We start from the raw sequence: 13,438 nt of genomic DNA, 5'->3' as shown, positions 1-13,438 counted from the left end.
CCGATATTCAGAATCATCATTGTCTCCAGCCATGAAGGCAGAGGAGAACCATCATAGCTAGTGGCCTTTGATAGTGCTTTCCCCTATGAAACTTTATTTAGGACTTTGTAGAATTGTAGAATTGGAAGGGACCCAACGCGTCATCTAGTCCAAACTGCTGCAGTGCAGGACTTCATATTTCCTTGACACATTTTCACTGAATCATCAAGTTGGAAGGCACCACAAAGCTCATCTCGCCCTGCGTTCCTTGCAATGCAGGAATCTTTCACCCAATGTGGGGCTTGAACTCACGACCTTGCGAGGAAGAGCCTCATGTTCTACCAGCTGAGCTATATAGGGTTTAAGGAATCCAGATCTAGCAAGGGAAACGCAGGTAAGCAAAGTGTCTACTGGGCACAGCAATATTGATATAGGCAACTATTTGCACGAAGATGCTCATCCGGTCCCAAGTGCTAGCCAGATGTTGCTGCACACGGAAGGCGTGACCCCATTCTGGGTTGTTTCTGTTGACATTTCCATTCCACCTTAAGGAACAGGCATGAGATTGTTGTGTGTCACATGTCTGTTTACATTCCAGCACAGCTTGCTAGGAACTTCTGTGAGACGACATGAGAGACAACATGTTTCTTTGTATAATAATAATAATAATAATAATAATAATAATAATAATAATAATAATAATAATAATTTATATCCTGCCCATCTGGCTGAGTTTCGCCAGCCACTCTGGGTGGCTTCCAATTGAGTGTTAAAAACAATACAGCATTAAATATTAAAAACTTCCCTAAACAGGGCTGTCTTTTAAAGATAAGTTAGCTGCTTATTTCCTTCACATCTGAAGGGAGGGTGTTCCACAGGGCGGGCGCCACTACCAAGAAGGCCCTCTGTCTGGTTCCCTGTAACCTCACTTCTCGCAATGAGGGAACCGCCAGAAGGCCCTTGGCAGTGGACCTCAGCATCCGGGCAGAACGATGGGGGTGGAGACGCTCCTTCAGGTATACTGGACCGAGGCCGTTTAGGGCTTTCAAGGTCAGCACCAACACTTAGAATTGTGCTCGGAAATGTACTGGGAGCCAATGCAGATCTTTCAGGACCGGTGTTATGTGGTCCCGGCAGCCGCTCCCAGTCACCAGTCTAGCTGTCCCATTCTGGATTAATTGCAGTTTCTGGGCCACCTTCAAAGGTAGCCCCATGTAGAGCGGATTGCAGTAGTCCAAGCAGGGGATAACTAGTTCTGATTTATGTTTAATAAATCTGTAGCTGTAGATTGACTTCACAAGCCTCACGCCTACTCTATGTGCGCAGTACACTCTGCTAATATTGTGCCCTGGCTTTTGAAGTCCGGGTCGCTGATTTATGTCAGAGCACGGGCCGATGGATGGAGACGGCACAGCTGGGGCTTGTCAGCTAGCCTCCCGGCCCTCCGCATGCCGACAACATCTACATAAGTTACCTAGGACTAGAGTTATTATTATTTAAATTTGTATACCGCCCTACTATACCCATAGATTTCAGGGGGTTCTCTGCCTCTCCTGGAAGCAAGATTACAGTTGCAGGCCTGCCATCCTTATTGAGGCTGCTTGCTTGCTAATGGTCCTCTAAAACGATTGGCTAATATTTCCCCAATAGGTCCGCCTGGAATTTAACAAAAGAACACGAATGTGCTCTGTTGCCCCTTCCTAACAATCCATTGCATGACATTCACCTTTTTCACAGGTGGCACCAACTGGGTGACTCTTTACTGAGCCACCCACTATGACCCCAAGGACTCTCTCCCGGAAGCTCAGCCCCCTTTGAGTTTATGTGAATTTTAGATTCTTATTATTATTTCCCTTTGGTGCATCTCTTTGGATTTGTGTGCATTGAATCGCATTTGGTTCCTGCCTATAAAGCAGTTTAAACTTAGGGCCCCGTACTTACAGGACTGCCTCTCCTGGTATGCCCTGCAGAGGACCTTAATGTCCATGAATAATCATAGTTTAGAGGTCCCAGGCCCTAAGGAAGTCAGATTATACTCCACCAGGGCCAGGGCCTTCTCAGTGGTGGCTCTGACCTGGCGGAATGCTCTGTCCCATGAGACCAGGGCCCTGCAGGATTTAACTTCCTTCCGCTGGGCCTTTAAGACAGAGCTATTCCACCTGGCTTTCAATTTGAACCTGGCCTGATCTTTTGTTCCCCTTCCTTCCCTCCCCCTCCCCTTTTTATGAAGATTACTTGCTCTGGGATCCCACAGCTGGTTCTCCCCTGGTCCCCTCGCTGGCCCAAGTGGGACTAATTTAGCCAGCTAGCCCTGGTGATCATCTAATGTTTATTGGATGGAATTCTGCCTAAATTGATTTTTAATTTTATTGTTATTTACGCTTTATACCGTACTTTATGCTGTGTTTTTTTTTTTTTTGTAGCATCAGTTAAGTGTTTTAAATTTGTTGTTAGCCGCCCTGAGCCCGGCTTCCTGAACCGGGAAGGGCAGGGTATAAATAAAAATTTATTATTATTTATTAGTTGTGGTGGAGGGTCCATGCTCTTGGGGTCACACCAAGTGCTCCTGCCTTCTCAATGATAGGGGACGTGCTATTGTGTTTTCTGTTGCAGGTCTGAATCGGCATTGTTTATTGCACCAATACCCAGATTCCGCCACCCTGAGTGTCAGGCTCCTGGCTGTGTTTTCATAACAGGAAACAGCCTCCTCTCTCCTGCCAATCGAAGGAACTCTATTGTGCGCAACGGGTCCCACACCAGAAATCGGAAACAGAGTAGGTGAGATGATGCTACTTATACACATTCTGCCAGGTCTTTCGGCATCCCTGCTGAACCCCAAAGGCTGGCAAATCACCATCAAATGCCACTAAGGCGAATTTGCACATTCTCTTCCTTTCTAAGCCTTGTTTCTGAGCACAATTCAAAGTGTTGGTGCTGACCTTTATCCAAATGCTTTTTATTGGTTTTTTCACAAAACATAAATAAAACTTAGTCTTTTACAATCAACATTTTGTGTCGTCTTATTTACATTGTGTAAGTTCACGCCCAGACTTCCTTCCTTCCCTGCTTCGGTTTTCTTAATTTATATCTTCTCTTGCAGGTTCTTATTTACGCTCTATACACATCACAGGATTTATGTTAACCCTGCTACAGTTTTTAAACTTCTGCAGTTAATTCTTATGTATGCAACAAATTTACTCCACTCTTCTTCAAACTTTGTCCCTTTTTGGTCTCCAATTTTATAAGTCATTTTAGCCAATTCTGTATACTCAAAAAGTTTGGTCTGCCACTCCATTACCTTTGGAATCTCCTGTGAGTTCCACTTTTGAGCCACGAGAATCCTAGCTGCTGCCGTGGCATATTGAAATAGTTTACGATCCTCCTTTTTCACCTCCTCCCCTATTGGTGCTGACCTTTAAACTGGATAGAACCCAAGAGGCATGTACACACCCAGAATCGCTACAGCCACGAAACTCTGCAAAGTCTGTTGCAGTTCTCCCATGCAGCTTATTGCAGAAGAGCAGTGGCGTTCAAAGACTACAATCTAGAAGCAGCCCTTGTTGTGTTGCTTTATTGGGAACTTCCGCCAGGGGGCATCAGGGCCCTACTGGCTTTAAAAAACAAAAACAAGAAACCTGTGTGAATAGCAAAGGGGGAAAACAGAAATGTATCCCTTCCACCCCCAGCAAACCTGGCACTCTTCAGGTGTTACGGACTGCAACTATGGGCGAGAGAATCGATTTCAGTTTCTCTCCCTGCTGCCGTCCATCTCAACTCGAATTCTTCACAGGCAACCCTGGGAAACCCAGAAGCAGGATTCGGGAACAACTGATATTCAGTAGAATCGCTGCCTCTGGCTGTGAAGACACAGCACAACCATCATTGCCACTAGCCATGAATTTGCCCAATCCTCTTAAAAATAAAATAAAATAAATTATTTGATTTTTTTGTTGATACACCGAGAAGAAGAAAAACAGAAATACAAATGAAAATGAACATAGTTGGGCCCGGTCTTATTCAACATCTTTATCAACGACTTGGATGATGGACTCAAGGGCATCCTGATCAAATTTGCAGATGACACCAAACTGGGAGGGGTGGCTAACACCTCAGAGGACAGGATCACACTTCAAAACTACCTTGACAGATTAGAGAACTGGGCCAAAACAAACAAGATGAATTTTAACAGGGAGAAATGTAAAGTATTGCACTTGGGCAAAAAAAATGAGAGGCACAAATACAAGATGGGTGACACCTGGCTTGAGAGCAGTACATGTGAAAAGCATCTAGGAGTCTTGGTTGACCACAAACTTGACATGAGCCAACAGTGAGACGCGGCAGCTAAGAAAGCCAATACAATTCTGGGCTGCATCAATAGGAGTATAGCATCTAGATCAAGGGAAGTAATAGTGCCACTGTATTCTGCTCTGGTCAGACCTCACCTGGAGTACTGTGTCCAGTTCTGGGCACCACAGTTCAGGAAGGACACTGACAAACTGGAACGTGTCCAGAGGAGGGCAACCAAAATGGTCAAAGGCCTGGAAACGATGCCTTATGAGGAACGGCTAAGGGAGCTGGGCATGTTTAGCCTGGAGAAGAGGAGGTTAAGGGGTGATATGATAGCCATGTTCAAATATATAAAAGGATGTCACATAGAGGAGGGAGAAAGGTTGTTTTCTGCTGCTCCAGAGAAGCGGACACGGAGCAATGGATCCAAACTGCAGGAAAGAAGATTCCACCTAAACATTAGGAAGAACTTCCTGACAGTAAGAGCTGTTCGACAGTGGAATTTGCTGCCAAGGAGTGTGGTGGAGTCTCCTTCTTTGGAGGTCTTTAAGCAGAGGCTTGACAACCATATGTCAGGAGTGCTCTGATGGTGTTTCCTGATTGGCAGGGGGTTGGACTCGATGGCCCTTGTGGTCTCTTCCAACTCTATGATTCTATGATTCTATGAACACGATATTACTTAAAGGTAAAGGTAAAGGGACCCCTGACTGTTGGGTCCAGTCATGGCCGACTCTGGGGTTGCGGTGCTCATCTCGCTTTACTGGCCGAGGGAGCCGGCGTACAGCTTCCGGGTCATGTGGCCAGCAGGACTAAGCCGCTTCTGGCGAACCAGAGCAGCGCACGGAAATGCCGTTCAACTTCCCGCAGGAGCGGTACCTTTGAAAGCACTTTGACGTGCTTTCGAACTGCTAGGTTGGCAGGAGCAGGGACCGAGCAACGGGAGCTCACCCCGTCGCGGGGATTCGAACCGCCAACCTTCTGATCGGCAAGTCCTAGACTCTGTGGTTTAACCCATAGCGCCACCCACATCCTGCCCCACAATATTACTTACAAAACAATAAAGCAAATATTGGTCTTTGAACTATAGACCCGACCTCCCGTCTATTCCTTACTTCAATTACGTATTGCTTGTTGTCAATACACACTTTTATCCTAATTTGACTAGTCCTTAATGTATCTTAGATCTGATGTCTTTCTTAAAGCCCAGTCCTCTTTTATAGGAGTTCCTCTCGTCTGTCCTGAATCTTCCAGGATGTCCACCAGTTCTAGGGGAGAACTCTATCACCTTGCCAACAAAGGTCCGTATAGTAAAAGCTATGGTTTTCCCAGTGGTGATGTATGGAAGTGAGAGCTGGACCATGAAGAAGGCTGATCGCCAAAGAACTGATGCTTTTGAATTCTGGTGCTGGAGGAGACTCTTGAGAGTCCCATGGACTGCAGGAAGATCAAACCTCTCCATTCAGAAGGAAATCAGCCCTGAGTGCTCACTGGAAGGACAGATCCTGAAGCTGAGGCTCCAAGACTTTGGCCACCTCATGAGAAGAGAAGACTCCCTGGAAAAGACCCTGATGTTGGGAAAGACTGAGGGCACAAGGAGAAGGGGACGACAGAGGACGAGATGGTTGGACAGTGTTCTTGAAGCTATCAGCATGAGTTTGACCAAACTGCGGGAGGCAGTGGAAGACAGGAGTGCCTGGTGTGCTCTGGTCCAGGGGGTCACGAAGAGTCGGACACGACTAAACGACTAAACAACAACAACAACAACATCCACCTTTAAGCTGATGTTGGATGGCCACAACAACAACAACATATTATTTATTCCCTGCCCGTCTGGCTGGGTTTCCTCAGTCACTCTCCGCGGCTTACAGCACATTAAAAAATGTAAAATATTAGACATTGAAATTTACTGATGCAGGGCTGCCTTCAGATGTCTTCTAAACATCAGATGGTTGTTTTCCTTGACATCTAGTGGGAGGGCGTTCCACAGGGCGGGCGCCACCACTGAGAAGGCCCTCTGCCTGGTTCCCTGTTACCTCACTTCTCGCAGGGAGGGAACCGCCAGAAGGACCTCGGAGCTGGACCTCAGTGTCCGGGCTGAATGATGGAGGTGGAGACGCTCCTTCAGGTCATGTATGATCTAACTGAGATTCCTGCATTGCAAATGGGTTAGACTAGATGGGCCTTAGGGTCCCTCCCAACTCTACATTTCTGTGATTCCAAGACATGCACAATGTGAGAAACTTCTATCACGTCGCCTCTGAGTCACCTGTTTCCTAAACCGCCCTGAGATCCACGGTTATAGGACGGTATACAAATTTAATAAATAATAATAATAGAATAATAATAGAATTGTGGGGTTGGAAAGGACCGCAAAAGGCATCTAACCCAACCCTGTGCAATGCAGGAATTTCAGCTAAATCATCCATGACAGATGGCCATCCAACCTCTGCTTATAAACCTGCAAGGAAGGAGAGTCCACTACTTCTCATTGGAGTCTACTCCACTGCTGAACAGCTCTTACTCTCAGAAAGTTTTTCCCCAAATGTTTAGTCAGACTCTCCTTTCTTGTAACCTGAAGCCCTGGGTTCGAGTCCTGCCCTCCAGAGCAGGAGAAAGCAAGCTTGCACCATCTTCCACGGGACAACCCTTGAGACAGTTGAAGATGGCGATCTCCACTAACTCTCGCTTCCAGATAATAAACCAAAAAAGTGTTTCTCAACCTGTAGGTTGTTGTTGGACTACAACTCCCATCATTCCTAGCCAGCATGAACAGTGGTCAAGGATGATGGGTGTTGTAGTCCAACAACATCTGGGGACCCAGAGGTTGAGAACTGCTGAGCTAAAACATCCCAAACACTGGCAACTTTTCTTGATCTGGAGGGCACCAGGTTGGAAAAGCCTGTCCTTACAATATAAATAAAAGGAATGACTGCATTACATCATTATGTTTGTCTTGCATATTTATGTTACTAGTTCTATAATGTGCCTGGAAGTCTTGGACTCTTAGGATTTTTTTTGCTTTTCTAATGCTATGTGTTTTGTGAGCAGGTATGACTTTTTATATAGCGTGTGGGTTGTTTTTTTGTTTAAAATGTATTAACTTGTAAAAGTGGGGGCCTTGTGCTATACTGAATGGTGATTCAATAACTTTGCTTAAACTCCCCCCCCCATATGTATTGTAAACAAAACCGTGCCTTTTTAAGTGACTTGTATACCAGACTTGAAGTTGAAGACTTAAAAAAAGGGATATTTCTGTTGGTATAAATACTGTACACCTGTCTATGCATTAGGTAAAGGTAAAGGGACCCCTGACCATTAGGTCCAGTTGCAGACGACTCTGGGGTTGTGGCGCTCATCTCGCTTTACTGGCCGAGGGAGCCGGCGTACAGCTTCCGGGTCATGTGGCCAGCAGGACTAAGCCGCCTCTGGCGAACCAGAGCAGCACATGGAAACGCCATTTACCTTCCCGCCAGAGCGGTACCTATTTATCTACTTGCACTTTGATGTGCTTTCGAACTGCTAGGTTGGCAGGAGCAGGGACCGAGCAACGGGAGCTCACCCCGCCGTGGGGATTCGAACCGCCAACCTTCTGATCAGCAAGTCCTAGGCTCTGTGGTTTAAACCACCCGTGTCCCTTACAGTTTATGCATTACACCCCCCCCCCAAAAAGGGGCGATCTCAATGGAGACACTCTCTTAGCCCTACCAATAAAGTTCCTTCAGCCACAAATCCGCTGAACCTGAAAATTTCTGCAGACAAAGAAGTTTCTCCTCTGTCGCAGAACCATCGCCTCTTTCCCAGGGGACTTGAGGGAACCTCAGGGTAACACATTTTTTTCCTCTACATTATTTCAATGCCTGGCTGCCGTATCTTCCATCAATTGTGTGCTCTCCCTAGATTTCCTCCCCAGGTAGGTGCCGGCTGAATTGTTGAATGGGAGCCTTTTCAGACAGGATACATGCTGAATGCCAGGTGCAGAAATATTTTCCTGTGGGGCAGCGTGGTGCATGTGAATTGCTGATAACACAAACAATACAGCAAAAGCGGGGGAAGGGGGGTTAACAATTAGATGCTGGAAGCTCCTGGGACAGAAACCGTGTCGTCGTCTCTCTGCCCCCCCTCCCCATTTTTCACAGACTTTCTAGAAAGGTGGGTGTCGAGGAGAGCTTGAAAAGAAACTTCGCCTCAAAATGCTGTTCCCAGCTTTCTCCTCTGCTAATAATAATAATAATAATAATAATAATAATAATAATAATAATAATTTTTATTTATACCCCGCCCTCCCTGGCCAAAACTGGGCTCAGAGCAGCTAACATCAAATGTATAACACATTAACATAAAATCAGGCAATCAATTAAAATACATCCTAAAATCAGATCAGGATCAGAATAAAATCCAATCAGATGGCAACCCACAGATTAGGGTTGGGGACCTTAAATGCTCACCATAATATACTGAGATCATATACTGATTTTATATATATACAAACAAAACAAAACAAACCCCTGATTTTATTATTTGAAATTTAAGGTTATGAAGAATTGCACTCTGTCTAAATGCCTCATACCAGGTCTTCCAAGGCTGGGAAAGTGCCTGAAAAAGCCTTAAAATATTACACTCTCATTTTAAAAAGTGTGTTTGTGGGTATCATAGTTTTCCGTGTATAAGACGATGGATGTTCTTTGCTAAGAAAAAAAATAGTCAAAAATGGAAATATTAAGAAATTGATTTCTTAATTTGGGATTCAAATTTTGGGTCATCTTATACATGGGGGTGTCTTATACATAGAAAAAGATATGGTAATTGTTGCTTGAGAATAGAATCCCAGAGTTATAAGGAACCTCAAAGGTCATCTAGTCCAACCCCCTGCAATGCAGGATCGCCGTTGACCCTGAATAATTTCTTGGTAGCCATTAACACACTTTGCACTACAGCACTCTCGCTATACCTGGCAATATTTGGCAGTGTTTGCCATGAAACAGTCAATATCTGAGAGTACCTGACAACTAACATGCAGAAGCAAGCAGCGTTTGACAGCGTTTGACATGTAACAGTCGATATTTGGCACTTTCTGGAAGGTATGACTCAGTCAGGTGATTGGCACGCAGTAGCAATTGACATTCGACAGTTTGCTGGCAGGCGACATGCAGAAGCGTGTAGTAAATTCTGTTCTTTGTCCGTTCATTCATTTAACCTACCAGGAAACAGCGCCTTTGAGAGGAGCGGCGCAAAGTTGAATGTTGGTGTCAAATTGCGTTTTTCTGAGGCAGGCTTTTCAAAGCAAAATCTCAAACCTTGAAAATAAGACAGATTTATTCTCTCTCTCTCTCTCTCTCTCTCTCTCTCCATCTTGCCAGTGTGATGTCATAGAGTGTCATACTAGGACCTGGGAGAGCAGGGGTCAAATCCTCACTTGCTTGTGAAGCTCCCTGGGTGACCTTGGCCCAATCCCTGTCTCTCAGCCTAGCCTACCTCACAGGGTGGTTGTGAAGATTAAATGAGGAAGGGAAAGAATCATAGAATCATAGAATCATAGAGTTGGAAGAGACCACAAGGGCCATCGAGTCCAACCCCCTGCCAAGCAGGAAACACCATCAGAGCACTCCTGACATATGGTTGTCAAGCCTCTGCTTAAAGACCTCCAAAGAAGGAGACTCCACCACACTCCTTGGCAGCAAATTCCACTGTCGAACAGCTCTTACTGTCAGGAAGTTCTTCCTAATGTTTAGCTGGAATCTTCTTTCCTGCAGTTTGGATCCATTGCTCCGTGTCCGCTTCTCTGGAGCAGCAGAAAACAACCTTTCTCCCTCCTCTATGTGACATCCTTTTACATATTTGAACATGGCTATCATATCACCCCTTAGCCTCCTCTTCTCCAGGCTAAACATGCCCAGCTCCCTTAGCCGTTCCTCATAAGGCATCGTTTCCAGGCCTTTGACCATTTTGGTTGCCCTCCTCTGGACACGTTCCAGTTTGTCAGTGTCCTTCTTGAACTGTGGTGCCCAGAACTGGACACAGTACTCCAGGTGAGGTCTGACCAGAGCAGAATACAGTGGCACAATACAGGGAGAGAAACATGTACACCCCCTTCAGCTTCTTGGAGGAAAGGGGGGACGGATATAAATGTAACACATAAATTATATTTGGTGTTTCATGGGTGGTAGTAGTAGTAGTAGTAATAATAATAATAATAATAATAATAATAATAATAATAATAATAAATTTTATTTATATCCCACCCTCTCCGGCCAGAGCCAGGCTCAGGGCAGCTAAGATCAAAATATATAATACATTAAAACATAAAGCAGACTTCTTCAAGAAGTGGAGGTGCCATTTAGCTGTTTGCCATCCTGTCCCAGGGTTCAGCATGTAATAATAATAATAATAATAATAATATATTATTTATACCCTGCCCATCTGGCTGGGCTTCCCCAGCCACTCTGGGAGGCTTCCAACGGCTTAAAATACCATAATACATCAAACATTAAAAGCTTCCCTAAACAGGGCTTCCTTCAGATGTCTTCTAAAAGTCTGGTAGTTATTTTTCTCTTTGACATCTGATGGGAGGGCATTCCACAGGGCAGGCGCCACTACCGAGAAGGCCCTCTGCCTGGTTCCCTGTAACTTGGCTTCTCGCAGAGAGGAAACCACCAGAAGGCCCTCGGAGCTGGACCTCAGTGTCCGGGCAGAACGATGGGAATGGAGACGCTCCTTCAGGTATACTGGGCCTTTGAGGCCGTTTAGGGCTTTCAAGGTCAACACCAACACTTTGAATTGTGCTCGGAAACGTACTGGGAGCCAATGCAGATCTCTCAGGACCGGCGTTATGTGCTCTCAGCGGCCGCCCCCAGTCACCAGTCTAGCTGCCACATTCTGGATTAGTTGCAGTTTCCAGGTCACCTTCAAAGGTAGCCCCACGTAGAGCGCATTGCAGTAGTCCAAGCGAGAGTTAACTAGAGCATGCACAACTCTCGCCAGACAGCCTGCGGGCAGATAGGGTTTCAGCCTGCGTACCAGATGGAGCTGGTAGACAGCTGCCCTGGACACAGAATTGACCTGTGCCTCCATGGACAGCTGTGAGTCCAAAATGACTCACATATGTCCTTCAAAGCAATGGGCTGCCCAGGAAGCTGAGAACAAACCATGGAGCCAAGGCACGAGATTTCATCCTTCTCCTTCGAGTGACTGAGACTGACTTGGCCGAGCTCCTTGTTACAAACTGTTTTGTCAGCATTTGGTGCTGGGCTGAGCCAAGCCGAGTGACACCAATTATGTTTGTCAAGCCCCCTTTGGAAGCCCAAAGATATATGAAATCTAGCCGGGGAATGATCCATCAAGGCCCCTTTCGCCGCAGAAGGCCTGTCACGCTGACAGCGTATTGAGTGAGCCGGGAGTCTCTCCGGACGGACAGGTTATGGGGAACATTATATCATCCCAAGCCGATCCTTCAGCTGCGGAGAGTGAAAAATGACGCCAGGGTGGTTTCCGCTTGGGGCTATTGACCAAGACAAGCCTGCGCTGAGATGCAGCGTATTGGCTTTAAGCTCGCACAGACATCGCTGAGAGTGCAGCAGGACTGGAATCGCGGAAGAGTTGAAAAGGACCCCTGAGGGTCCTGTAGCCCAACCCCTTGCGATGCAGGGATTGCAGGTAAAGAATCTCAACAATGTTTAGGCAACATGATGACCATTGTTGTTGTTTAGTCGTTTAGTCGTGTCCGACTCTTTGTGATCCCATGGACCAGAGCACGCCAGGCACTCCTGTCTTCCACTGCCTCCCGCAGTTTGGTCAAACTCATGCTGGTAGCTTCGAGAACACTGCCCCACCATCTTGTCCTCTGTTGTCCCCTTCTCCTTGTGCCCTCCATCTTTCCCAGCATCAGGGTCTTTTCCAGGGAGTCTTCTCTTCTCATGAGGTTGCCAAAGTATCGGAGCCTTCAGGATCTGTTCTTCCAGTGAGCACTCAGGGCTGATTTCCTTCAGAATGGATCGGTTTGATCTTCTTGCAGTCCATGGGACTCTCAAGAGTCTCCTCCAGCACCATAATTCAAAAGTATCCATTCTTCAGCAATGAGCCTTCTTTATGGTCCAGCTCTCACTTCCATACATCACTACTGGAAATGTATGACAGCAGTCACAAAATTAAAAGATGCCTACTTCTTGGGAGAAAAGCAATGACAAACCTAGACAGCACCTTAAAAAGCAGAGACATCACCTTACCAACAAAGGTCCGTATAGTTAAAGCTCTGGTTTTCCCAAACCATAAAAAAGCAAATCAGCGTGCATTACTACGTGTCTTCCTTTAGTGAGTCCCAGGACAAGGTACAACAATTTAAAATTCAGAATTAAAAACAGTGGAAAGAGATTCCTGTCACAGGAATAGGGGGATTCTGAAAACACACATATTCCAAATAGCAAACCCCCCAAAGTTGTTGAATCACCCAAAAAACATGATTTTTCGATTGACTTCTCTAAGTTCCAGTACAGGCATAGGCAAACTCGGCCCTCCGGCTGTTTTGGGACTACAGCTCCCATCATCCCTGACCACTGGACCTGTTAGCTAGTGATGATGGGAGTTGTAGTCCCAGAACATCTGGAGGGTCGAGTTTGCCTATGCCTGATCCAGGACATGCATTTCTGTGCAAACTACCCCGCCCCCCTTTAAAATGCACACTTTTGGGACATGTGCTTTGTTTGGAGTAATGCATTGCAAAATCCAGACAAGTCGCAGCGCTTTGTTTTGGGAAGTGTGACTGAGCTTGAACCGAACTGTTTTCCTCTTGCATCCCTACTCACAAGTAAATCGTTTGCAGGCTGCAACCCGTGAAGGGCTGGGCGCAAGCAATTATGGATTAAGTCCTTAATTAAAGACTCTCGTCCTCCGCGTAGGAACCGCCAGCACCCTGTTTCCCGAAGAAATTCCGAGCAAATATTCCTGCCCCATCTATAGATCATAGACTCAGAGCAGTGACATAATAAATAATCCACCGTAAGTTTTTAAAGGTAAACCCCGGCATGCTATTAATAACCATCCCGGCCCCATATATCAAAGTGAAGCCTTCCCATTAGAGCTGATCCCTGGTCTCTCTCTTCTCGCCTCCTGCTGCCTCCCTTCGTTGGGTTTGCTGCCGTGAATTGTACCGCTCCGTATTGCTCATCTCAGGGAACCGCCG

This window comes from Podarcis raffonei, chromosome 3 (assembly GCF_027172205.1).
Source record: "Podarcis raffonei isolate rPodRaf1 chromosome 3, rPodRaf1.pri, whole genome shotgun sequence".
Lineage (NCBI taxonomy): Eukaryota > Metazoa > Chordata > Lepidosauria > Squamata > Lacertidae > Podarcis > Podarcis raffonei.
The sequence above is the reverse complement of the archived record's forward strand: the minus strand, read 5'-3'. Positions refer to the sequence as shown.